The sequence below is a fragment of the Misgurnus anguillicaudatus genome, chromosome 8, assembly GCF_027580225.2.
Source record: "Misgurnus anguillicaudatus chromosome 8, ASM2758022v2, whole genome shotgun sequence".
NCBI classification, from domain to species: Eukaryota; Metazoa; Chordata; class Actinopteri; order Cypriniformes; family Cobitidae; genus Misgurnus; species Misgurnus anguillicaudatus.
This window is the reverse complement of record NC_073344.2, coordinates 40,969,831-40,996,954: the sequence shown is the minus strand read 5'-3', so window position 1 is coordinate 40,996,954 and position 27,124 is coordinate 40,969,831. Positions and strand designations below refer to the sequence as shown.

At 36.3% G+C, this 27,124-nt stretch overlaps 1 long non-coding RNA gene across 2 annotated transcripts; it reads right to left on the bottom strand.

Annotated features, from left to right (window-relative positions):
- Positions 1-22,827: 22,827 nt before the first annotated feature.
- On the bottom strand, positions 22,828-25,380 carry LOC129434493 (uncharacterized). 2 transcript variants are annotated; one of them, XR_012370666.1, is made up of 6 exons: positions 24,835-25,380; positions 24,576-24,660; positions 24,423-24,458; positions 24,154-24,238; positions 23,892-24,016; positions 22,828-23,764 (listed from the first exon to the last, which is right to left on the bottom strand). It is a non-coding gene; the product is annotated as an uncharacterized lncRNA (long non-coding RNA). The 2 variants fall into 2 exon arrangements; XR_012370665.1 differs by having other exon boundaries at positions 24,576-25,380.
- Positions 25,381-27,124: the final 1,744 nt, after the last annotated feature.

Sequence of the window (27,124 nt, the reverse complement as noted above, 5' to 3'; positions counted from 1 at the left end):
TTGTGTCTGCGAATTTTAATATTTACGTGAATGTGCATCGATTTGTACAAACAGAGACATATTTGTGAATTCAGTTGGCATATTTCGTATCATTATTTCACAATTTGTGCACGCAAAAAAGAGGATGCGCATTTGTGGATCAGGCGACGCGCGTGCATTAATCCTGTTCTGTTCATACGAGTTTTGAGACTTAAGTTGCGTGGTTTGCATTGAAAGATCCACGAGCACAGATGTGCTATGAAAAGAGTCAACACTAGGTGTCAGTCTAACGGAGTTTCACACATGGCGGTGAATTCTGTTTTCTGTGTTTCCCTTTAGTCTGGTGTTTTTATAGCATTACGTTTATTATCTATATATATTAAATGTTTTAATGGCTTGGCTACTGAGATGTGTTTGTGTGCATGTATGTAATGTTTATTTATTGTCCTTTAATGGTAAGTCAATTATTTTTACAATTTAAAACATTTTAAAAAGTAATACTTTCATGTATTAAACTATACCATTTATTAAAATATTTCATAATTTACCTATTTTCTATTATTTCTTTTTACCTTATATATATAGCCTACGAGTTTGTTCTACAATTATTTTGTTACATGCATACAAATTAATATGCCCCAGCCTGTTTATATATAAATAACACTTCACATCATGGGTTTGTGCTATATTTATGTATTTATTAAGAATGTCCACATAATAATTATTAAAACAATTTTATTAAAACAGGTTATAAAAATACCACAATAGAAAACTGGGGAAAGTATGAAATATTTAATAAACTGTATTATAGAATACATTAAATTATTGGTTTTTTTTTAGTATAAACCATTGAAATCTTTAGTCTTTATAAATATATAAAAACATACCGTGATAAAAACGCTACACTAAAGGGAAGGGAACAGACCCCGACAGAACACCCGAAACCAGCCGCCTTGGACCTACTAATTAACGCAATCCTGTATTACCGCACTGACAAGCCAACCGCATGAATGCAACCACGGCGCTTTTTACATTGAATTAATGAAACTAGCTATGACCTTCTTGTTTTTCACATCATACATGTATAATGAAGGCCAAATAAATTGGTAAGAGGTCATTTCGTTAAATCACAGGCTACAGCCAGGGCTGGATTGTCAATATTGGGCGAGTGCCCCAGGCAATAGGGGGGCACCAAGGTCTCCAGACTGCGGCCAAAACGTTTTTACAAGTACTCGAGCATGTGCGGGCACTAGGGAATGCACGATCGGGTTTTAACCGCTCAATTGCATGACGCGTAATCGCGTATATCGTTTTATGTCACCATGCGCTCGGTTGATTTTACCGATGGATCTACGCAGCCCTGGTAAAGTTAACACATCGCACTCAGAACCGCGCCGGTTAAACATTTACAGCGATGAGAGATAAAGAGAGCCGGACAACTTTTAGCCTACATTAACACTAAAAACATTATAGACGAGAATAAAGGTCTACATCAGTGCCCAAGGAAAACTAGATAAAAGATGAGAAACGTGTAAAGGATACAAGCATGTAAACTGCTGCCCTGCCACTCATCTCATTAAAGTATGCTATCTAGATATAACTTATTGTAGCCTATATGTAGCCTATCTTATGCCTAGTTAAGGGGGTTGTATGAATCTTTGATTCATAACTTCCTATTCTGAAAGTTTCATTAATTGTGCATAATGATGACATGTGCAGCAACTGCATAGTTAAGTCTATTTAGTATTTAGTAATGTCAAAATATTGCATTGTAGGCTTATTTAAGGTGTGCCCTAAATTTTCTGCTAGCGCTCCTAAAATTTTAAGTCAGGGGCTACATTGCTCCTAATAACAAAAACGTTAGTCTGGAGCCCTGAATGACTAGTTTAAAATAATAAATAAATAAATAAAATATATTGGGGGGGGGCACTTCACTGTGTTAATCCGGGCCTGGCTACAGTGAATGCGTGAGAAAGTGAAACTGAGATAATAGAATGATAGCGTCGTCTGCAGATTGTCTGCAGATGCAGTATTAAAGATTAAAATAACTTTAACTGATCAACACAAATATAAAATGCCATAATACAATTGACGTTTTTTACCAGCATTTAAACCTTTATAGTTTTTTCTTTGTGTATCTGCAACATCCGCCCGTGGATGAGGAAGCTGCAGCCAATGTCGTTGGCTTTTTTCTTTATAGTGAACTGACTGAACACTTGACTCTTACCTGGGCATTTAGATATTCAAGTTTTCATTATTAATTTCTGGGTGAAACATTTTAAGCATGATGATCATCTGTCGACTCGACAGTTTCAGCACTTCCTTGCGGAGAGACTTTAACGTCTTTTTGTTCACTCCCCATGAGCTGAACGATTTTATTTTGTACTTTTTTATATATATTTTCAACATATATTCAAGAAACACACATGATATAATGTAAGTTGTTATAGATAGAATAAGCTTGTTCTGAAATGATGACAAAATCTAAATGACTGAAAATGATCTTGAAATGATCCATCTTAATTTAGCCAAAATACTGATTCATTCGATTTCATACTTTATAGATAAACATTAATTTATCTAATCAACCTATTATCATCAAATGCGCACGAACAGCAATCAGTGTGACCATCGCGCAACACATAGCCCACGCCAAATTCCATTTTGCGCGCACATGCCAGTCCTTCCCGTTCACTTAAATGGCGCATCGTTTGGTGTCGTTGTTTTTTTGTCTGTTTTTTAAACCATTGCCGATTGGGTTTGGATATCATTTTATTTTACAAAAACTTACTCTAACCCCAAACCCAAGAGACAATGGTAAAAAACAAATGAGAAACCAATTATTAAAAAACACGAATAGATGAGCCATAAGGGAACAGGAAGGACTTGCGTAACATATTCACTCAAAATTGTAACTTTATGTAGCCTATGTATTGCACGACAATCAAACTGCGTGCCACTTGCACGCATTCCATGAGAATACTAATATATTATTGAAAATGGCCTAATTTAATATACAGTGCTTGTGTATTGCATTCGTTTTGTACATTTACAGCGCAGTGTTCTGTATACCGATGCTCTGAAAATTACAAGCCTAAACCATGTTCTTTAATTTATTCATGTATTTTTGTTTAAATGTAGCTGTAGTAGCTTGTGTTGATGATGTTTCTTCTCATAAGGGTTAAGGCATAGCACCCAACTTCTAGGGACGGTTTCCCGGACAGGGATTAGACTAGTCCTAGACTTAAACACTTTTAAGAGCTCTCCAAACTGAAAACAACTTTCACTTACAGATCTTAAAATACATCAGGGCCCTTTGTTTTACTTCAAGATGCACACAGGTAATGTTTTTAGTAAGGCATGTTGTTTAAAACTAGTTATATTTCCTAATTAAACTAAGGCCATAGTCCTGGATTAGGCTGGTCCTGGTCCGGGAAACCGCCCCCTAGTGTACCTCGTTGTTCTGGATTTAAATTATATTTTTAGTAAATAAAGGCCGTAAAATTGCATACAGCGCCACGCAAAATCACCGCAAGGGAAAGTCCGACACCGCTACAAAACTAGTTCAGTGACATTATTTGTAATTTAATCAGTAATTTGATTTAGGAGCTTAATAAAAAAACGTTACCGTGTGTGTAATGTACTGTCACTCAGATCAGGATCCTTACTGCCTTTCCTGATCTGGGTGACAGTACATTACATTTTTATTAGATTATACTAATCCAATAAACAGTCGGGATATATAAATCCAAGTAAAGATAGGCAAAGAAACGCTCAGCAACGTATGGCAAAGCAAGACTTCGCACCGAACAGGTTTGTGAGATCTAAATGAAGATCTAAATGAAATAAATAAAGTCCACCAAATGAAGAACAGGCGATGCGCGCAATCAGTCTCAGGTACGGGCAGATGGGAAATTTAGTAAATGTTAATATTCGGGCGAGTAATCCCTCTGACGACCCAAAGACGAAGCCTGAGGAGCGCTTTTAACAACAGGCAACAGACTTTTTACAATTTATATCATACTAATTATGTACGTTTATAAATCATGTTTTCGTTCATAAGTTATGAACCGATCAGCAGTTCAGCACTTCAAAGTGTGTATAAGTAGGCTACTTTGTTAATACAATATTCTATAAGTGCTTAAATATAGGCTATTATTCACATAACCTTAAATAACGTATAATCTGATTTAGGATCTTAATTAAATTTAGACTCCTATATCAGATTATACATTGTTTGGCGTTGGGGATAACAGCATACTGTAGGTCCTAAGCAAAGCAACTGATTTCTGGTGTTCTGTCAAAGTCTGTTCCCTTCCCTTTAGTGTAGCGTTTTTATCACGGTATGTTTTTATATATTTATAAAGACTAAAGATTTGAATGGTTTATACAAAAAAAATAATAATAATTTAACGTATTATATAATACAGTTTATTAAATATTTCATACTTTCCCCAGTTTTCTATTTTGGTATTATTTATAACCTGTTTTAATAAAATTGTTTAAATAATTATTATGTGGACATTCTTAATAAATATAGCACAAACCCATGATGTGAAGTGTTATTTATATATAAACAGGCTGGGGCATATTAATTTGTATGCATGTAACACAATAATTGTAGAACAAACACGTAGGCTATATATCTAAGGTAAAAAGAAATAATAGAAAATAGGAAAATTATGAAATATTTAATAGATGGTATAGTTTAATACATGAAAGTATTACTTTTTAAAATGAAGTGAATTATACTGTAAAAATAATTGACTTACCATTAAAGGACAATAAAGATACATTACATACATGCACACACAAACACATCTCAGTAGCCAAGCCATTAAAACATTTAATATATATAGATAATAAACGTAATGCTATAAAAACACCAGACTAAAGGGAAACACAGAAAACAGAATTCACCGCCATGTGTGAAACCCTGTTAGACTGACACCTAGTGGTGACTGTTTTCATAGCACATCTGTGCTCGTGGATCTTTCAATGCAAACCACGCAACTTAAGTCTCAAAACTCTTATGAACAGAACAGGATTAATGCACGCGCGTCGCCTGATCCACAAATGCGCATCCTCTTTTTTGCGTGCACAAATTGTGAAATAATGATACGAAATATGCCAACTGAATTCACAAATATGTCTCTGTTTGTACAAATCGATGCACATTCACGTAAATATTAAAATTCGCAGACACAAAATCAAAGACATCTTTTTAGTTCATTCATTGATAGTTGTTTGTATTTGGCTCATAAAATGCTTTAAACTGCGAAATGAAAGTCTCAATATACAAATGAACAGAACGGGATTAATGCACGCGTGTCACCTGATCCACAAATGCACATCTCCCTTTTTGCACGCGCGAATTATGATATTTGAATACACAATAAAACATGTGTATTTGTACATTTGTACAAATCGATACACGTTCATTCAAATTCTGAATTTCACATATTCAAATCTAAAGACATTTGTTCGTGGATAGTAAATACATTTGTAACATGCATCCAGTTCACAGATAACTGTGCATGTATTTGTTAATAATATTGAGTCTGATTTCTTTCCATACAAGCAGCGATGGCGGGCCCTCGCACGTTTATTTACCGCTACACGGTGCCTCCGAGAAAACGATGCACGGTGGGCAAGTGCATCAAGTGGGTAAATATCGGGGGACTACCCATTAAGGGACTGTAGGTAAATGAAACCCAACATTTTAGATAAACGGGGGCGCTAGTGAGCCACTAAATAGACACGCCTTTATCTGACGTTTTTGTCAACACTTAACAGCCGACAACTCTGATGTGTGTGCCAAATTTAAAGTTAATCTAAGCACGCCAAGAGCCTTAAATAAGCCTGAAATAAAAGTAAAGTTTGACGCATTGCCATGGGAACAGCGTTCGAGATGTCAAAAATTCCTTCGCAATTTATCATCTACAATGTCTCGGCATCATGTTGACCACTTCTTGTGTCAATCGCATGAATCCCATACGAGGAGTATTTAAAGGTTCACAGCATGTAACAGTCAGCCTTAAATATGCTGGAAAGTGAAAGCAAAGTTTGACGCGTTGCCATGGGAACAGCGTTTGAGGTATCAACAATCCCTTCGCAATTTATCATCTACAATGTCTCACCATTATGTTGACCACTTCTGGAGTCAATCACATTATTTCCTCAGGAGGAGTATTTAAAAGTTTACCGCATGCAGATGTAAGGTTTAAATATGCCTTAAAAACGAAAGTAAAGTTTGACAGGTTGCCATGGGAACAGCGTTTGAGATATCAAAAATCCCTTCGCAATTTATCATCTACAATGTCTCGGCATCATGTTGACCACTTTTGGTAACAATCGCATGAAAATCCTAGAAGGAGTATTTAAAAGAACATCGCATGGAACTGTGAAAAAAAATCACCTTTGTGACTGACACACTTCCTGGCGCCTGGTGGTGGCGCTATACCCGGGAGTCACAATAGGCACATCGATGCGATCGGAATCTTTAGACGAACAAACATCCCGCATGGCATCACAATAAGATATTTTTTGCCTCAGATATTAGACACTTCCTGTTTCTCTGAATTCGCCATGAATTCGTCGCCTCGCCATGGCGGAACCGTTCGAGATATCAAAAATCCCTTCGCAATTTAGCAAGTCCAATGTCTCGACATCATGTTCACCACTTTTGGTGTCAATCGCATTCATCCTCTAGGAGGAGTATTTAAAAGTTCACCGTATGCATTTTTTAAACAATCCAAAATGGCGGACTTCCTGTTGGGCGGAGCTAAAATGTTAGAGGGCGAAAGTTGTTCGGGTCGATGAGATCTATATGTGTACCAACTTTCGTAAATGTGCGTACATGTTTGCCCGATCTGCGCACTACTGTTTGTTTTTGCATTACAGGGGGCGCTACAGAGCCCCCGTACCACGCCCGTGTTCCAGCCTTTGTCTGTTCGCAATGACGAACGACTCTAACGTCTGTGCCAAATTTCAAGAGTTTTCGAGTATGTTAAGGCACCCAAAATGCCCAAAAGTGTTAAAAAAAATAAAAATAAATATAGCTGCAAGCAGCGATGGCGGGCCCTCGCACGTTTGTTTACCGCTACACGGTGCCTCAGAGAAAACGATGCACGGTGGGCAAGTGCATCAAGTGGGTAAATATCATGCTGCTACTGACCCATTTAGGTACTGTAGGTAAAAGAAACCCCACATTTTAGACAAACGGGGGCGCTAGTGAGCCACTAAATAGACACGCCTTTATCTGACGTTTTTGTCAACACTTAACAGCCGACAAATCTGATGTGTGTGCCAAATTTAAAGTTAATCTAAGCACACCAAGAGCCTTAAATATGCCTGACATAAAAGTAAAGTTTGACACGTTGCCATGGGAACAGCGTTAGAGATGTCAAAAATTCCTTCGCAATTTAGCGTCTACAATGTCTCAGCATCATGTTGACATCTTCTGGTGTGAATTGCATTATTTCCCTTGAAGGAGTATTAAAAAGAACATTGCATGCGACTGTCAGGCTTAAATAAGCCTTTAAAATGAAAGTAAAAAGTTTGACGCGTTGCCATGGGAACAGCGTTTGAGATATCAAAAAATCCCTTCACTTTTTTATCATCTCCAATGTCTCGGCATCATGTTGACCACGTTTGGTGTCAATCGCATGAATATCCTAGAAGGAGTATTGAAAAGTTCACTGCATGGGCTTAAATATGCCTTTAAAATGAAAGTAAAGTTTGACGCGTTGTCATGGGAACAACGTTTGAGATATCAAAAATCCCTTCGCAATTTATCATCTACTATGTCTTGGCATCATGTTGACCACTTTTGGTGTCAATCGCATAAACATTCTAGGACGAGTATTTAAAAGAACATCACATGGAACTGTCAAAAAAATCAACCTTTGTGACTGCAACACTTCCTGGCGCCTGGTGGTGGCGCTATACCCGAGACTTACAATAGGCACATCGATGCGATCGGAATCTTCAGACGAACAAACACCCCGCGTGTCATCACTATAAGACATTTTTTGCCTTAGATATTAGACACTTCCTGTTTCTCTGATTTCACCATGACTTTGCCGCTTCGCCATGGCAACACCGTTCGAGATATCAAAAATCCCTTCGCAATTTAGCAAGTCCAATGTCTTGACATCATGATCACCACATTTGGTGTCATTTGCATGAATCCCCTAGGAGGAGTATTCAAAAGTTCACCGCATGCATTTTTTAAACAATCCAAAATGGCGGACTTCCTGTTGGGCGGAGCTAAAATGTTAGAGGGCGAAAGTTGTTCGGGTCGATGAGATCTATATGTGTACCAACTTTCGTAAATATGCGTACATGTTTGCCCGATCTGTGCACTCCTGTTTGTTTTTGCATTACAGGGGGCGCTACAGAGCTCCCTTGCCACGCCCGTGTTCCAGCCTTTGGCTTTCGGCGATCACGGACGACTCTGATGTCTGTGCCAAATTTCAAGAGTTTTCGAGTATGTTAAGGCCCCCAAAATGTCCAAAAGTGTTGAAAAAAATAAAATAAAAAAAAAAATAATAAAAAATATAGCTGCAAGCAGCGATGGCGGGCCCTCGCACGTTTTTTTACCGCTACACGGTGCCTCCGAGAAAACGATGCATGGTGGGCAAGTGCATCAAGTGGGTAAATATCGGTGGACTATTTATGTTGTTACTGACCCATTTGGGGACTGTAGGTAAAAGAAACCCCACATTTTGGACAAACGGGGGCACTAGTGAGCGACTTAAGAGGCACACCTATGTCTGACCTGTTTGTCAACACTTAACAGTTGACAACTCTGATGTGTGTGCCAAATTTGAAGTTAATCTAAGCATGCCAAGAGGCTTACATATTCCTGAAATAATAGTAAACTTTGATGCGTTGCCATGGCAACAGCGTTCGAGATGTCAAAATTCCCTTCGCAATTTATCATCTACAATGTCTCGGCATCATGATCACCATGTTTGGTGTCAATCGCATGAATATCCTAGAAGAAGTATTGAAAAGTTCACTGCATGCAACTGAAGGGCTTAAATATGCCTTTAAAATGAAAGTAAAGTTTGACGCGTTGCCATGGGAACAGCCTTCAAGATATCAAAAATCCCTTCGCAATTTATTATCTACAATGTCTCAGTATCATGTTGACCACTTTTGGTGTCAATCGCATGAATATCCTAGAAGGAGTATTTAAAAAAACATTGGATGGAACAGTCAAAAAAATCAACCTTTATGACTGCAACACTTCCTGGTGCCTGGTGGTGGCGCTATACCCGGGAGTCACAATAGGCACATCGATGCGATTGGAATCTTCAGACGAACAAACACCCGGCGTGTCATCACAATAAATTTTTTTTTACATTAGATATTAGACACTTCCTGTTTCTCTGAATTCGCCATGAATTTGTCGCCTTGCCATGGCAGAACCGTTCGAGATATCAAAAATCCCTTCGCAATTTAGCAAGTACAATGTCTTGACATCCTGATCACCACGTTTGGTGTCAATCCCATTAATCCACTAGGAGGAGTATTTAAAAGTTCACCGCATGCACTTTTTAAACAATCCAAAATGGCCGACTTCCTGTTGGGCGGAGCTAATATGTTAGAGTACGAAAGTTGTTCGGGTCGATGAAATCTATATGCGTACCAACTTTCATACATGTGCGTGCATGTTTGTCCGATCTATGCACCAATGTTTTTTTTTCCATTACAGGGGGCGCTACAGAGCCCCCCTGCCACGCCCGTGTTCCAGCCTTTGGTTTTCTGCGATGACGGACGACTCTGACATCTGTGCCAAATTTCAAGAGTTTTCGAGTATGTTAAGGCACTCAAAATTCCCAAAAGTGTTGAAAAAAATAATTAAAAAAAAAAAAATAAAAAAAAAAAATAATAATAATCCGAGCAAAAACAATAGGGCTTCGCACCTTTCGGTGCAGGCCATTCTGGCCTGCTCCTCGGTGCTCGGGCCCTAAATATAGCTGCAAGCAGCGATGGCGGGCCCTCGCACGTTTTTTTTACCGCTACACGGTGCCTCCGAGAAAACAACGCAAAGTGGGCATGTGCATCAAGTGGGTAAATATCAGTGGACTATTTCATGTTGCTACTGACCAATTTGGGTACTGTAGGTAAAAGAAACCCCACATTTAGATAAACGGGGGCGCTAGTGAGCCACTAAATAGACACGCCTTTATCTGACCTTTTTGTCAACACTTAACAGCCGACAACTCTGATGTGTGTGCCAAATTTAAAGTTAATCTAAGCACGCCAAGAGCCTTAAATATGCCTGAAATTAAAGTGTAGTTTGAAGCGTTGCCATGGCAACAGCGTTCGAGATGTCAAAAATTCCTTCGCAATTTATCATCTACAAATATCTCTGCATCATGTTGACCACTTTTGGAGTCAATTGCATGAATATTCTAGAAGGAGTATTTAAAAGTTCACTGCATGCAACTGTAAGACTTCAATATGCCTTTTAAATGAAAGTAAAGTTTGTCGCGTTGCTATGGGAACAGCGTTCAAGATATCAAAAATCCCTTCGCAATTTATCATCTACTATGTCTCAGCATCATGTTGACCACTTTTGGTGTCAATTGCATGATTATTCTAGAAGGAGTATTTAAAAGTTAACTGCATGCAACTGAAGGGTTTAAATATGCCTTTAAAATGAAAGTAAAGTTTGATGCGTTGCCATGGGAACAACGTTCGAGATATCAAAAATCCCTTCGCAATTTATCATCTACAATGTCTTGGCATCATGTTGACCACTTTTGGTGTCAATCGCATAAACATTCTAGGAGGAGTATTTAAAAGAACATCACATGGAACTGTCAAAAAATCAACCTTTGTGACTGCAACACTTCCTGGCGCCTGGTGGTGGCGCTATATCCGGGAGTCACAATAGGCACATCGATGCGATCGTAATCTTCAGACGAACAAACACCCTGTGTGTCATCACTATGAGACATTTTTTGCCTTAGATATCAGACACTTCCTGTTTCTCTGATTTCACCACAACTTTGTCGCCTTGCCATGGCAGAACCGTTCAAGATATCACAAAATCCCTTCAATATTTAGGAAGTACAATGTCTCGACATCATGATCACCACGTTTGGTGTCAATCCCATGTATCCCCTCGGAGAAGTATTTAAAAGTTCACCGCATGCATTTTTTAAACAATCCAAAAGGGCCGACTTCCTGTTGGGCGGAGCTAATAGGTTAGAGTGCGAAAGATGTTCGGGTCGATGAGATCTATATGTGTACCAACTCTCGTACATGTGCGTACATTTTTGCCCGATCTGTGCCCCAATGTTTGTTTTTGAATTACAGGGGGCGCTACAGAGCTCCCTTGCCACGCCCGTGGTCCAGCCTTTGGCTTTCGGCGATGACGGACGACTCTGACGTCTGTGCCAAATTTCAAGAGTTAATATTCTATTAGAAACAATACATAGAACCAACAAAACCAATACATAGAACCAATAAAACCAATACATACCATTAGAGACCAACAAAGACAAAACAAGGTTTTTTAGCAGGGCAAAGGTCAATTCCTACACAAGCATTATGTCACATCACCTTAATTACATAAATTTGTTTGCTTGTTTAAATCTTTTACACTATTTTTTAACAAAAGTAATTGTTCTTATAGAACATATATATTCTTTGACATAGATATTGTGTGCAAACGTACAAGTATTTCAGATGACAGACTCTGTCATATTATAGTAGGCCTTAAATTAGTACTAAAGTACATATTTTTATATTTAACCACTGGATATGCACATACATAACTGATCCAGATGTGTTGTTTATATCAAATGGAGTTAATAACAAATATGGTGTCATTAAGCAAATGTCAGTCAGATTTGCTATCAAGCATTAATTTGTGTTCACACATGTGCTGTGCTAGAGTAAGTTTTCAGTAAATCATTTACATTTAAAACAACCACTTGTATCATAACATTACAATTTCATTGCAATAATTATATAAACAATTATTATAAACTTTATAAGACACATCATGCCATGTTTATGTCATGGAAAATAGATTAGAATACTAAAGCTACTGATAACCAAATATATATTCTTTTTATGTATGATTATTAGTTATTATTTCAAATGTTGGCCTGTTCTTTAAGGATCCACATATTTACAGCAATCTTTTTCATACCTTTAGGATTTGAAGAATTCTAAGACAACATTTGAAGCTTTATAACTTTATTGGGTTGTTTTCCACAGGTTTAAATTGTAAGACTGATTAGCCCTAACTAACTACTAGTTCTTCAGACTAGTCCTTAAAACACAGTCTTAACTGAATGGCTACTTTATGTTTATTCAACCAGCCCTAGTCTTGGAAAGACATATATTGTCTGATCTTAATAAAACTATTAATATTTTATCATAAGCTTCACATTACTAGTTAATTAGTTAGATATACTTAGTCTGGTCCATTTTGAAAATGTCACATTTCAAAATGCTTGAATTTATTACCTCAAGTCTTTGAGGTAAATGACTGCAAATCATTGATTCTTATAATACATTTCATGCAGATGCAAACCCATGGACAAAAGGAACATAACAGCAGCTACAAATGAAATAACAAATACAGGTTACAAATGGTGCCCACATCACTATGTGACATCACATCAAATCTAGGAATACAACGGCAAAAGTTTATTTTATGTTTCATATTGATATTTGCCCAGATAGTACAGCAAATTCACAAAATTGTTTTTCATATAAACATAAACATCTAGAGCAGTACTTTCAACTCAGCGAAACGCAGTGGTTTCTCGAGACCCAATGCTCGGCACATTTTGTATTATTATCTCATCTGACACAATCAGTTCAGTTCATACAAATCTCTACTAATGATTAAAGTAGATTTGTTTAAAATAGAAGACTTTTGTATATGTGCAGAGCAGTGGGCCTCCAGGAATAATTTTGAGAATCACTAATCTAGGGGACAGTTAACGTAACACCCGTTGTTCTAGATACAAATATTTCCGGAATAATGAGCCAAAAATCCTCACAGACACTTGAGAACATAAGACAAACAGGCCCCTCAGTTTAGTTGTAATCGCACACCATTACGCTGGACTCGTACATGGTTAATGCTAGCTGACTGTTGGTCGGCATGTTTTCTAAGATATGTAATTATCATAATAGACCCTTATAAGAATCTGAAATCAGATGTTATGTGCTTAAAAAACAAGTAGGTCAGACAAATATTTATGTGTCGTATACATATGCCATAGTCATTGTTCTTTGTTCTTAGGTTATAGCGCCACCTAGTGGACAATCTCTGCAATTTTTTGCATGTGACCTCGGCCTAGGTCTATACATAGGTGTACCAAGTTTCGTGTTGATATCTCATTCCTCTCATAAATGATAGCCATTTAAGTATTTGTGGCCCCGCCTCTTCGTACTTTTGACCGTGGTGTTGCGACCACGAGTGCAAAGTTCAACTTTTTTTTGATAATTATTGATATTCAGTGTCTAAGGAATGTTCTAGCACTTGATTGGTTCAGATTGCTCAAAAAACCTAGGACTAGTTCGCAAAAGTAGGTTTCAAAGAAAATGATGAATATCTAATAAACGATTCGACTGAGACAAGTGCTTCTTGAGGAAAAGTTAATCATTGTAAGTACCTCTATTAAATGATATAAAGATCTTGTTGATATCTGAAACACTGCATAATACACAATCACTTAAACACCGCAAAAACGTTATAGCGCCTCCCGGAGGCCGAATTTTTTCTTACTCTGCACAGACCTTCATGGCCAAGAGACAAACAGGCCCACCACGTTTTGTTTCGATCGGGCTTCGTTAACCCTGTCTAATAGCTGCTTTTTCTTGATTGGCCGATGGTGGCCATGTACGCGAAATTCATTTTAGACACTGATAGTACCCTCGACCAGGAGCACCGATGCCAAATGTCAAATTGATCGGTCCCATATTTCTGAAGTTACAGACCTTTAAAGTTGAGGTGGTGTTATAGTGCCAACTAGTGGTCAAGCGGCGCAATTTTTTACACGTGACCCCAGAATAGTCCCCTGTATATGTGTACCAAATTTGGTGTCAATACCTCTTTCCAATCCCAAGTTATAGCCATTTAAGTCCAAGAGGCTCCGCCCATTGGGGGCGTTTAGGCGTGGCTTTACGATGGTGAGTCGAAAGTTCAAATTGTTTTTGATAATTTTTGATATTTACACTCCAAGGAATATTACAGCACTGGAACGGTTCCGATCGGACAAAAAACCTAGGACTAGTTCGTTTTTATTTTTTTCAACAAAATTGAAAATAGCGGAAAATTTTTCATGACGGAAATGAAATCGGAGATATACATTTTGTTCGTCTTGACGCAAGGAATCCAAGCATATAAGACACTTGACATTTAGACAAGAATTGTGGAAGTTATGAGCATCAACGCGTTTGCCTTTGCTGTAGCGCCCCCCATAGGCCGATTGGGATGACACTCTGTCAACTTCGCGCATGAATGAGACCTACCATTTGGCCAAGTCTCAAGTCTCTAGGCCTTACGGTTTGGTCTGCACGATCCGTTTTACGGCAGAAGAAAAATAATAAAAATAGTTAATAAATATAGCTGCAAGCAGCAATTGCCGGGTTTCGAGCATTAAAGCACGTCAAAAACGTCAGACGTCGCTTACCAGGCTGAGGAGTTGCACCCGAATACAGACACAATGAATGATAGACCACCTCGCTCCAGAAAAACGAAAGAGATGGTCAAAAACGGATCATACAGACTATTTATGCTTACACAAATGTGCACCTATAAGACAAACATGTAATGTCCTTAATGTGAAGTTATAAGGATAATTTGTTAACGAGAATTAGTTATTCAGATTTATACGGAAACATACAATTCAGAAATGGCTGTGTTTAGTTTAACTAAAAGGCCATTGAGTCATGGTATGGTCATCAATGGTTCAAACAGACTGCAGACGTGCATATACGACACAAACAGCAGCGCAGCAGACCGCAAAGACCTACAGTGGACAGCACATCAAAGATGTCAGACGTCGTCGACCAGGCTGATCCAGCATCCACAAAAACGAAAGAGATGGTCAGAAACAGTTCATACAGACTATGTATGCTTAAACACACGTGCACCTATAGGACAAACATGTCACTTGCGTAATGTGAAGTCATTCGCTTGGGTTCAAGCGATTTGGGACCTTAAGAGCTTTAAGGGCATGCCTGTGTAGATTTGCTGCATTGTACAAAATAAATGATGAAAAGTAAGCTACCAGACACACGTGTTCATAGTTGTCAGCAAAAAAAGGTGCTATCATTCAGTGAAATGTCTCCCTCTCTTCTCACGGAACATTGACAAACAGAACACTGAAGGAAATGTTTGTGGTGCTTGCAGTGGCAAAACTCGGGTCACAAAATGTTAAAATAGTGTTAATGAGTCAAAATAGCCAAACCCATGTCTCTAAGATGTTCTGATACAGAGATACAGCTCTTGCTAAATGGTTGCTAGGGTATTCTCATTGGTTGCTAGGGAGTGAAATGCAATCCACCAATGATTATACTCAAAAGCCATGAAAGGCACAATCTATGATGACTCATGATTTTAGATGTAAGGTTGCAGTATTTTTAAGTGAAAATAACAAATAACCACTAGGTGGCGCTATGACAAACTCGTGCATGCAACCTCGGGTCATGACTGTGTTACAAGTAGCTAGAATCACGTCTATTCACTTTATTTTAGTGAAGAAACAATTGTATGACCATTGGGCTCACTCAATGTCAAAGGTTTTGTTCAATTATGAGGCCAACTAGTGGTGTAGGCAAAACATTTTTTTGTATTGCCTCAGACTCTGCTCAGACATCAGCGTATCAAATCTGGTAAAGAAATGTCATTTCGTTGCGGAGTTATAACCATTTATGTGTAAAAAACATATAATTTGGAGATAATTTTTCGTTTTTTGCAATTTTTGGCCATTTCTGATGGAAATTTTAACATAACGCCAATAGAGTTTTTTGTTCAGAAGGTAAAGTTAATTTCTTCCTATGGTCGTTTCGAGTCGATCGGAATAACCCTCGCGGAGTTATTCGCGCGTGTTTTGTAAGCGCTATTTTTGCTGTGCAGAACTAACGGTAAGGCGAAATCTGGCATGATTGGTATCGTAGGACTCAGAAACAATTCAGGATGCTAAAAAAACAACTCCCATGAAAATCTCTTCACCACAGATAAAGTTATAGGCATGAAAGTTGTAACCATTGCATAATCACAGTATTTAGTGCCATTTTCCCAGTTATAGCGCCATCTAGTGTCTGATCGGCAAGCTTTTTATATCAGGACCTTAGACCGATGGCCTACACATATGATTCAAGCCCCATGATGATATCTCAAACGCCTCTCGAGTTATGGCCGTTTAAATGTTTTAAGTTCCGCCCAGTTCGGTTTTTGGCCACTCCTTGCGTGTTTCAATACAAATTTCAACTTTTTTTGATAATTATTCATATTCACACGCCACAGAATCAATCAGCCTTGGTTAGGTTCAGATCGGGCGAAAAACCTAGTACTAGTTCGCAAAAGTAGGTTTGAACGTTATCACCAATAACTAACGAACCGTTTGATTTACAGCAATGCTTCAAGAGGAAAGTTTTTCATCATGAGCCGATCTATCATATGATGTCATGTTTGTGTGTGTATGTCAAACGTCATGTGATACAGGCACCGGAATACAGTATTACGCCCCCTGGTGGCCAAATGACACCATAATTCTTACAGGCCTTCAGGAGCAGTACACGAAGAAGCACAGTGCGTTTCGTTCCGATCGGCCTTTGTTAACCCTGTCAAATCAGTCCTCAACATTCATTGGCCGATGACAGCCATGTTTTTGGAGATACGCCAATGTCCTTCTAGACCCTCATGGTACATTGCACAAAGACACACCATACAAAATATTAAGTGTATCGGGCTAACGGTTGTGTAGTAATAGCTATTCCCGTTCTCAAGCCTCTTAAAGCACCACCTAGTGGCCAAAATCCACATCTTATTTGCTGTGATCCCGGAGTGAGCTGGTACATATGTGTACCAAACCTCGTTAAGATATCTCAAACCGTTCACGAGTTATAGCCATTTCAGTGACGATAGGCTACTTCTTGTATGGAGTTTTGGCGCCCCCTATTGACCCTGAAGCGGAATTTCAAATTCTGTTAGATAATTATTTACCTACTCACTCCACAGATTTCTCCTGCGTTGGAACCATTCTGATCAGGCGAAAAACCTAGGACTAGTTCATTTTGGCTTGAAATGCATATTATGCTAATTAGTGAAAAAATTTGCATACCGGAAATGAAATCGGATATATACATTTTTTAAGTTTGGAGCCAGGGATTACAATGATACCAAACACTTGAGTGTCTGATGTCCGGTTTAGGAGTTATGAGTTAATGTGAAGGGGCATTGCTATAGCGCCACCTATGGGCCGATCTGGCTGATTCACTGTATCTGAGTAGCCTGCTAATATACAACCAGTTGACCAAGTGGCACATTTCTACGACTTACGGTTTGGGCTGGGCAATGCGTTTTACCGTGGAAAAATAATAAATAATAATAATAATAAAACAGACAAATACAATAGGTTTTCAGCACTTCGTGCTCGAAACCCTAATAATAATAAAACAGACAAATACAATAGGTTTTCAGCACTTCGTGCTCGAAACCCTAATAATAATAAAACAGACAAATACAATAGGTTTTCAGCACTTCGTGCTCGAAACCCTAATAAAACAGACAAATACAATAGGTTTTCAGCACTTCGTGCTCGAAACCCTAATAATAATAATAAAACAGACAAATACAATAGGTTTTCAGCACTTCATGCTCGAAACCCTAATAAAACAGACAAATACAATAGGTTTTCAGCACTTTGTGCTCGAAACCCTAATAAATATAGCTGCAAGCAGCGATCACCGGGGTTCAAGCGATTTGAGGCACAAGATGTTTAAGGACATGCTTGTATGGATATTGTGCAATGTACTAAGTAAATGCTGCAAAACAAGCTATCAGATACAGAAATGTTTAGTCATTAGGAGAAATGACAGCTTTAAAGAATAATACTTAATATCCACAGGCTTACACACAGATTTGGTAGATGTAGGTTAATTAAATAAATGACAAAATGTAATCCTTAGTGCAAATGTCAAGAAAAAGTTGTGACAGTGATCATTGGCTAAGCCTGAAACGTTTGTCATGGCCTGTTGGAATTATTCGGTACTTGAATACAGTTTTTGTACTTGATTCAGTCTCTGAGTGCTGTCTCTTTGCTACTATTATACTGTTTTATGTTGGAGTTAGGCACTGTGCATACTATTTATATTGTACAGTAGGTGCAGATGCCACTTTTCTCACATCACATTTAAGTGCTTCCATAATTATTTTGAGGTCATAAAGTTCCATTACTGTTAAAACTGATAATTCAGAACAATTGAAGTGGTATTACTTGAGTAAATGTGAACTAAATATTATAACAGTAAAACCATGAATCTGTATGTGAAAAGAGTTTTATTAATATAAGATTAGTAATGATTGGTTATCTTCGGCCATACGCTGTTTAAAATGATCATTTAATTTTAAAGTTGTAATAATTATACACATTTACATTTCAATGTCAATCAGCATAGATACATAAACGTACACACACATACAGACTGATACACCTCCTCAACACACACAACTTCAAATATATAAACTCGTATGTAAACTCTTTATGAATAAATGCAAAACAGAGTCTAAATTACTATGGTGGAATCAACCAGTGATTGATCGTCTTCTGCTATCTAGTGGACATAATGGTTAATTGCAGACATTTGTCATAGCAAGATATGAATTCTTTGATGTAGATACAATTTTCATGCTTTGTCATAAGCTTTATGGTATCAGTTATTTATTTATATAAGCTTGGTGAGGCCTATTTTAAAAATTACTGTAATGTGGAATTGCAAAAGTCAATTTTTGATATATATTTTGTCATAGAGTATACAGAAATTTGCATTGCATTGGCCTTAGTGTTTTTAACCAAAAAACCTATGACAATTTGACAAAATAGGTTTTTCATTAACTGTATTTTGTGGATTATAAGTTGGACTTTTTTTCATAGTTTGGTTGCTGCTGCGGCTTATAGTCAGGTGTGGCTTGTAAGTCAGTATGAATTAATTTTGACATATATGAGTCAAGAGACAATATTACCTGTCTACAGCTGCGAGAGTCTGCTATAGACCCTTGATAGCTCACGTGATCAAATAGCCCGCGCGCACATTTAGGCTACAGAAGTGGTGTTATTCCCCTTTGGTTCTAACGTGTTAGCAACTCAGAAAGTTTATTAAAACAGTTTCCCAGTATCAAAATGTCTGGTTGTTGCGTTTGGTTGCACTAATATAATATACTAATATACGTATATATGTATCTGGTAACTTTATTTTTGGCCATCTGCTAACGTCTTTTATCCACTGAACTATAGTACACAGATCTGGCAGCTGTGTTGAAAAAGTTGATAAAGGTAAATTTTTAAAATAACTTTCTTTGTCTGTGTTGCTTCACTGTTGATTCTTGCCATACTTCCATTGCCTAAATGCACACGCAAACGCTGCCACGTCATAATTGTGTTCAAACAGTAAAAGGGTCTATATGCTGCTCATGTATTTATGTAATTCAATGGATTCAGTGATGTGGATTGACAAGTCTGTGAACTTGATGCTCGTTGGCTTGTTCTGTTCATTTAGCCTATAATTCAGCCTTCCATGTATGTTCAGTATGCTATTTTGTATCATGTAAATAACTGTTTTTATTACGTTAATGTACAGACATCTAGTCAGCCTGCTGTTGTGTGTGCTATTGTTTAGTTGAATAAGTTGCCTTTCTAGATGAAATGTCTGTTGTTCTGCTTGTATTTTGTGAAATAATTGTCTAAATAAATGCAACGTGTAGTCCATTGCAACTTATCTATGTATTTTCATGTCCATGACTTATATTCGATTGATGCGACTTATATTCCGGAGCAACTTCTAGTCCGAAAAACACGGTAAACATAAACATCTAGAGCAGTTGTTCTTAACTCAGTTTTGCAGGTCCAGTGCTCTGCAAAAGTTGTATATTTCTGTAATATGACACAATCATTTCAGTTCATAGAGATCTTTACTAAGTATATGGTGATTTAAATCAGGTATTGAATTAGGGAGACATAAAAACTGTGCTGGGCAGTGGGCGTCCAGGTATAAAGTTGAGAGCCAGTAGAGCACTGTTGCTCACAATGACGCTTGTCTCGTACATGGCTCATGCTGTTTGGCTGTTGGTTGGCATGTTTTTTAAGATATGTAATTATGTTAATAGACCATTAAGAACCCGAAAGTTAATATTATATGCAAAGTAACAAGACGGTCAAACCAATATTTACATATGATATGCTATAGGTATCTTACTTTGTTGTTATGTTATAAAGCTAAGTGATGTGTTGCATTTGACCTCAGATTGGTTATACACATTTGTGTACCATGTTTGTGTTAATATCTCATGTCTATCACAAATTGAAACCATACAAGTACATTTGTTTTTCCCTGCCCATAGAACCTTTGGATATTGTTTTATGAGAGCGAGTCAAATGTTTTTTTTTATATAATAATTGATATTTGGTGTATAAAGAATATTTTAGCACTGCATTGGTTTTGATCGGCCAAGAAACCAAGGCATAGTTTGAACAATTTGGTCTGGAAATACCCTCTGGCTCTGCTACTACATATAGTTAATAATTGCGCAAAGTATATCATATTTAATTTTCCTTAGAAAACATATGTAAAAAAATCTTGCATTGTACACAGTTGCTGGAGAATTATGTTATTGGCTTCACTATTACATGTGCTAACAATTATATTGCGCTACATCCTGTCTCAATTGCTGTCATAGTGCGGGACTTATTATTTTACATGTAATCATAAATGTCATTGGTTACTACCCCATTATGGATACCAGTTGTAATTGGACAGTTGCGATAGTCATTTTGGGGTGAAAATGTCATCTGATAAGAGCACAGATACACAAAATTACCACGGGGAAAAAGTGAAAGTTGAATAAAAGAACATAATGTTTGGCGATCCATTGTCCATGAGACGGTACAGTTCTTGGTTTTTATCGTTATCTGCTATTTAATCTGTTTAGTGTAATAGTATGTTGATTCGTTTGAGCAGCTGCAGGTCTTAGCCATAGTAACAATAATAATTATTCATATATGACACGAAGTTACAAGGAGCTCATTAAATTTATAAGGTGAATTTATTTATTTAATGGATAATTTATTTTTTATGTAATGTTATGTGAACCTACTGGGAAATGGTGAAATGTTATTATAATTTTAAAAGAACTCATATTACTTCATTTTTGCTGTTATAGTTAATTTAGAGAGAATGACATGAGTGAATCTCACAGACAAATCAGAATAGGAAATAGCAACAGATAATGTTTTTAATAAAGTCATCAGTGAATTTTATGACACATGCAGTAAATGCTGTATTATGTTATGTTATATTTTGTGAGTGATGGAATCCAATCATTGGTACACATTTAAGGTAATGTTATGTTTCTTTACTGAGTATTATTATTTTATAGAACTTCATAAATATATTGCTGAGTTCTAGTCAATTACAATTGGCTATGGCTATTCATATTTCTGTAATAATCCAGTAGGTGGCGATACCAACCAAATTATAAAACAAATAAACATGGGATGAATTTTGTTTTGAAAGCAGATGGTCTATTCTTTCTTTTTTTCTTTATTTTTTGTTTTCTTTTAAACGCCATCCAGCTTCGTAGGCTATATTCATGCATTTGAAACAAGTAAGACTAGAAAGGATGTTTAAAATGAATTTCCTCTAAAAATCTTTGAACTATGTTTGTATTCACGTGATTAAAAACCTTTTCAAAGTATCAACTGAATAAAAAAGGTTCCTCACAGAGGCAGATGAAATACAATCTAGAAGAATATGTTTAATGGACAATGAATTCTGACAATATTAACATTTTGGAGGATTTTCTACTGAGAGTAGAAATTGATGTGTAATTTTTGAATGTGCTATTCTGCATATTGTATAGATGACTTAATTCAGAGGAAATGTTCTTTCATTTAATGTGCTGTATCTTTATAAATTTAAAAAAATTAATATTTTTTGGAAAGCATTAAACAGTGAATATAAGATAATACTGCAAAGTACAGGTTGTACTATATATTATAAGTTTAGCAGTTATGTTGCAGTTATATTTTAGTGTGCAACATTCTAAATGTTTTATTACATGTTCTAAATTTCATTTATATGAATTAATATGTTGATGTGAGAATTTCAGTCTTATGTAGTTTTTTTATTAAACAAATATATCTTTTTAAAGAAATGTATCTGCACAGTAGTGGACAGTAGTGTGATGCAGTGGAAAAGAGTTTTGTTGGGTAGGAACTAATGATATTTGAGATTACATGTAAACCATAAGTCCTGTCTCACAACTGCCAAAAAGAAATGCTTTGCTCGAGCAAAAGTGTCAAGTGAGAGAGGATGCAGTGCGGAAGTATGGGGTTGATTTTGTGCGCGCTAGTGCTTGAAGTGCAGGCACATGAGATGGCATGTAAGTGTGAGGGTTTAAAAAGACCCACAATGGTTAAAATCCTCATGTGCAGATCTGTTATGCTTTAGCAATAACAATTTAACGCGAGGGCAGGTATCAGTGATGTTCTCCTTTTTATTGGCATATATATTCTGTCATATCCTGATAAAATAATTTTTGTTGGAAGTATGCTGTACGATGTAGACCAAGTTACTTTACACTCTTAAGAAAAATGGTTCTATATAGTACCAAATAAGGGTTCTTCAGCTTGTAACAATAGCAGCACCCTTTCTGGTACTATATAGAACCCTTTTTAACATGGTTCTATATAGAACCTTGCCTTGAAAAAGTGCTAAATAGAACCTCAGTGGTGCTATAAAGAACCCTTTCATTTATCAGCAGTCAGGAGGATTATTTTTTATTTGTTTTTTTCTTATTTATAGCACTTTATAAGGTTTAACAGTTTAAAAACAGAATTGCAAGACATCAGAACATACTTTTATTTTCACTTTTTCATTACATGAGGTGTCATACAATAATAAATATGTGCATTAAAATCACAATCAGAATAAATATATTAATTATTATGCAAATATAACAAATCACTACTCAAATAAGATATGGCTGTTAAATAACAGCTTCAATATTAAATAAATTAACAATAACATTTGGCAATTAAAATCATTTTAAATAGACAACAATTACATGAAATCAATAAAATCATGACATGCAACATCAAAACATGCATATGATAATAAATCCTGAATATATATAACATATTATTGACATTACATTCAGATGTATACATTTTAGCACAAACAGATCGATGACATAGAATACAAATTAATGGGATGTTTATAATGCATTATTAACTGTAAAAATAAAAGACAATAGGATTGTGTCAATCTTTGTAGAATCTCACCAAAAAAGTCCATATTATTTTCTTTACGGGATCATCCAATACTCTAATACTCCATCCAATGTTCTTTGTTTTGTTGCAATAATGCTGAACATTTAGTTAGATAAGGGTAAGATAAGAAATGGTCTGCTATTGTCATGTTGATCTTGAGGTGCAGGCTGTGATTAACACAGATCTCCATCACCTGGCTGTGGTCATCATCATACAAGGTTGAGCATCAGGCTGAACAAGATTTGGATCTGTTGGAGATGGGAGAAAGGATAAGACATGGAGACAAAACAAGTTAATATTAGCCTGGAGTTTGCTTACATACTGTATGTAAAACATGATTTGACAGAAGTTTTAATATGACTCTGCTCAAGATACCTGTTTTGTCAGTAAATGGGTGAATGCTTGGTGAAAGATTTATTTATAAATTGAATTCACTCAATTAACATAAACCACTGTTATCAAGCCAATGGCAGACCTGCAGAGCTTCACTCACGATCCACCTACAACAGATAGACAAAAATAATTCTGTTATCACAAGTAAATGTGCCACAAGATCACACACACAATCTCCAAAATGTTTAAACAATAAATAACTATTATTTTAATGCCAGCATTGAAAGTAACATGCATACATCACCTTTAAAAACAGGATGTGTCTTTCATATCAAGCGGTCATACGCACTGCCTTCACTCCCAGTAAGATTACCTCACATATGAAAACTCTGAAATATCAATAAAAAAACTAAACACATGTTGTACCACATTCTTTTCATAATTAGTTTAATAAACTTAATGTAAAATATACATGTATATGCTTTATAACAAACACTATAACAAATCATTATCCTAAGTCATTGTTAAAGCAGAGTCCCTAAAATATATCATTTAAAACAATATGAAGATTACCTGCTTTAAAGGGAATGAAGCTTACAGTATGTTGACCTGTTATAAAAGTAATAAAGTACATCAAAAACACACAAAACCTCAATTTACAAAATGTTTAAACAGTAAATAACTATTATTTTAATGCCAGGATTGAAAGTAACATGCATACATCACCTTTAAAAATAGAATGTGTCTCTCATATCAAGCAGTCATACGCACTGCCTTCACTCCCAGCAAGATTACCTCACATATAAAAACTCTGAAATATCAATAAAAAAACTAAACACATGTTGTACCACATTCTTTTCATAATTAGTTTAATAAACTTAATGTAAAATATACATGTATATGCTTTTAAACACTTTAACAAATCATTATCCTAAGTCATTGTTAAAGCAGAGTCTCCTATCATTTAAAACAGTATGAAGCTTACCTGCTTTAAAGGGAATGAAGCTTACAGTATAAAGTTTACCTGTTATAAAATAAATAAATTACAATAAGAAAACACAAAACTTCAATTTTCAAAATGTTTTTAACAGTAAATGATGATTATTTTCCTCTCTTACCTGTTTGTGATGTTAGTCTGCAGGCAGTTCAGCAGGACTGATGATGCAGGGCTTTTACAGGTGAAAATAATCAGGAGGCAGCTTGAAAATAACTGACTAAATTTAAAATCAAAAAAGGAGGGAAATAAAGAACCCTTTTGCCAAGACAAAGAACCATTTCAGCAAAAAATGGTTCTTCAGTAAGCTATGGATCTATATAGAACCTTTACCATCGTTTCAGAACCTTTGAAGAACCTTTTTTCTTAAGAGTGTAGTCTTATAGTAGTTTTTGTTGGGTAAATTACTGATCATATGCTGTATTAATATTATATTAGGCCTAAGGCCTGTTGTTTCTACACAAGGCTATAAGACACCCAGTTAAACTTTCGTTTTCTCAGTTAACTTACGTTTCCTAATTAAAAGAGTCCAGGTGCGATCCTGCGACTATACCCCGATTGTTCTCGCCACGATTATCTTGAGAAGCAAGGTCGAAACAACTGATAAACATGAGTACGTCATTTTAGATTAGATAATTCGTCCAGCTGTACTTCGCATAAATTTACTTGCTTATTCTGTATAGTGCTTGTGTGGTCTGCCGAAGGTAAGCCCTGAGCGGTGTTGATACTCCAGGTCTCTCCAAATTGAACACAGCAATTTGATACATATAATATTAATTATTTGCTTCCATTAAGATAACGATAAAATATTGAATTGAAAAAAGCAAAAAAGGGTTCCAGATTCTAAACAGGTGTGCATGTGAGTGCGGGTGTATGTTGGGCAGTGTTGGGTAAGTTACTTAAAAAAAGTAATCCACTACAAATTACTAATTACTACTTTAAAATTGTAATTTGATTACATTACTGATTACTACATGCAAAAAGTAATCTAATTACTAATTACTTTACTTTTAAGTTACTTTGACAACATCAAATGTAAAAAAGCTACAAAGTGAAACAAGGACGGATGAACCCAAACGCAGGCGATGACGGGGGTGAACAGAAAACAATTTATTATGACAAAGAACAAACACGGAATACTGACAGATGATTTAAACTAGACTTGACTATGATTCTAACACTAGACAGAATCACACAGTAACAGTTCAAAATGAACGAGCACAGGACTAAGAACACAATGGCATTAAATATGAAATACTAAACAGGATAAGGAGAAAACAAGTGAGGGTAATGAACTAATGATTAAACTATTAAAAGGGAGAAGAAGGGGGCGGAAACAAGAGATGAGACACCGAAGGTCATATTTGAATGCTATTTTGGTGTGATTTGCACTCTCCTAAATTACTGGTCATAATCAGTGTTGGGCAAGTTACTTCCAAAGTGTAATACATTATATATTACAAATTACTGTCATTTAAAAGTAATTAGTTACATTACAATATTACTGTCTCTGAACTGTAATGAGTTACGTTACTTTTGAGTTACTTTCATCAAAAGAACAGAAGTATGACTAGGCATTATAAAATGTTAAAATGTAGTTTGTTGCTGCTTATAAATCTTGAAGTTATGTGTTGGCCCTCGAGCTTTGAATAGGCAAAGTGAAGATTTATGGCAAAATACAGTAACAATCACTGTCAGAATCAAAAACATAGACAAATGATCTGGTAAAAGTCTGGTAAATTATGGTACACATACCAAACACAATAGAGCCCACTATAATGCAACCTATAGCCTAATAACATGGCAAGACACGCAACATCTTTTCATTTCTATTCTTAAGTGATCACTTTTAATTCAGATTCACAGCACAAACCTGGCATGCACTGGATTGACACAACTTATCAAAAAGTGCTATTGGAGGATCAGGCCTCAAGGAATACAGCTCATTTCAGTACAATATAAGGATTACATGTAGGCTAACATATACTTGCTTGATAAAACACAGACAAACAGAGGAACACTGCTTTTTGCCAAACAATGAATATAGGCTCCCATACAAAGGCTGGTAAAACTTTAAACAGTGATGTTTAAATGTACTAAATTATATTTAGATAACCATGTTTAAGTCTTCACTAATGTTATGTTGTAGTTTAGGTTGCTGTTTGTAATAAAACTGTAGGTAGCATAGGAATAGCCTAGCACTGTAATCATAGGAAAGCTTACCTTGTCATTGCTGGTGTGATATGGATTTTACTGGCAACATTTCTAAAAGTCTCTTTAC